Genomic DNA, 2,294 nt, shown 5'->3' on the forward strand with positions numbered 1-2,294 from the left:
TTGTTTCCGTGGTTTACTCCTTATTTCTCATACCTGAAATGTCCTTCTTCCCTCCCTTATTGTCTCATGTTTAAGTCATTTAAGACTCAGCTCAAAAGTCACCTCCACAAAACCTTCCTTGATACCTCTTTCCTCCTCAACTCACTTGGATCTTTTGCATTTATTTATTGATTTGTTAGACAGAGTCTCACTCTGTCGCCCAGGCTGGAGTGCAGTGGTGTGATCTCAGCTGACTGCAACCTCTGCCTCTGAGGTTAAAGTGATTCTCAAGCCTCAGCCTTCCAAGTGCCTGGGACTACAGATGCGTGCCACCATGTCTGGCTAATTTCTTTTGTGTGTATATATATATTTTTTGTTTGTTTTTGTTTTGAGATGGAGTCTCGCTCTGTTGCCTAGGCTGGAATGCAGTAGTGCGATCACAGCTCACTGCAACCTCTGCCTCCCAGGTGCAAACAATTCCCCTGCCTTAGCCTCCTGAATAGCTGGAATTACAGGCACCCGCCACCACACCCAGCTAATTTTTGTATTTTTAGTAGAGATGGGGTTTCACCATGTTGGTCAGGCTGGTCTTGAACTTCTGACCTTGTGATCTACTGGCCTCAGGCTCCCAAATTGCTGGGATAACAGGTGTGAGCCACCACGCCCAGATTTTTTTTTTTTTTTTTGTAGAGACAGACTTTCTCTATGTTGGCCAGGCTGGTCTCGAACTACTCCTGGCCTCAAGCCACCCTCCCACCTTCACCTCCCGAAGTGCTGGGATTATAGGCATGAGCCACTGTGCCTGGCTTGCATTTAATGTTAATTATGAAATATTTTGAACTCAGAACAAAGGGCATGCTCAACACCTGTGTACCCACCACAAAATATTAACATTTTGCCATATTTGCTTCTGATCTTATTTTTTTAAAGAAATCGAAAGTCTTAATACATTTCTTTCCCTTCGTTCCCAGAAGTGTGACAATTATCCTTAAAGCTGAAATGTATCATTCCCATGCATGTGTTTTATACTTTCCTAGTACAGGTTAGCTGTATCCTCTGCTCGGGGGCTCACCAAGCTGAATAAAGGGACTCACAGTCCTCTTGCAAGTTCATTCAGGTTATTGGCAGAATTTAGTTCCTTGTGATTGTAGGACTGAGGGCCTGCTTTCTCACCAGCTGCTGGCCAGGGGTTGCTCTCAGCTATTTAAAGGCTCATGCCCCAGCCCGTGACACTCTCACAGAATGGTAGCTGGCTTCTTCAAAAGCATCAGGAGAATCTTGCTCTAGTCTGCCACATAACCTAGTCACAGGAGCGGCTATCCCACTATTTTCACAGATCCTGGTCACATTCAAGGGGAGGGAACTCTTCTGACTGTGTACACCAGGAGGCAGGAATTTTTCTTTTCTTTCTTTCTTTTCTTCTTCTTTTTCTTTTTTCTTTCTTTCTTTTTTTTTTTTTTTTAAGTCTTTTATCCCTAAAAGAGGCAGGAATTTTGAGAGGCAGGAATGTTTTCCCCAACAGAGGTAGGTTTGTTTAGAGTAATGTCCTACAAACGAAACAAAACAAAACAAAACACCAAACAAACAAAACCCCATAAAGTCTTTTTTCCCTAAAAGAGGCAGGAATTTTGAGAGCCATCAGAATTCTACCTGCCACAGCCCAGAAATCTGCATTTTTCCCAAGTCTCTAGCGATTGTGTTTCCGATGGCTCACACTGCTTTATTCCATTTTTAAAGAGTATTTTATTGAAAAGCAATAGGGTTATGGTTTAAAAAATCTTTTCCCTAACAGAGATGCGTTTGTTTAATGTCCTACTTTTGACTGAATAGCTGAGATTCACCTTAATGTAAAGATATTTTATAGCCTTATTAATTTGGGTTCCTTTAAAAATGGTATCAAGCAGTGTTTGTCAAAGTGTGTTCTGTTAGCCACCTATATTGGAGAGTTGGGAGGAGAGAGTCTTTATCTTGAATTTAAGGGAAAAAATCTAAAATACTTTTTATGATGAAGAACAGCTTCATAACTCCCTAAAAAAATGTGCATGTATATATAGAAATTTGCTGTCACTGACCTCTGCACCTACAAAATCCAGTCCTGGGGAGAGGCATTCTTACTGTTTGCTGAGGGATGATGATTTACAGATTCCAGAATATCTCAGTGTGAATTTTGGTGAGAATCACTGCACTGAAAAGAATGGCAGTATTGCAGTTATACATGGGGGTTTTGGTACTTTATGTTTATATGGACTCTGAATTTAAAGGTGTGCAATGTCTTCTTTTTTGAAAGGATATTATTGACACTGGCAAAACAATGC

The sequence above is a fragment of the Macaca nemestrina genome, chromosome 7 (assembly GCF_043159975.1).
Source record: "Macaca nemestrina isolate mMacNem1 chromosome 7, mMacNem.hap1, whole genome shotgun sequence".
NCBI lineage: Eukaryota > Metazoa > Chordata > Mammalia > Primates > Cercopithecidae > Macaca > Macaca nemestrina.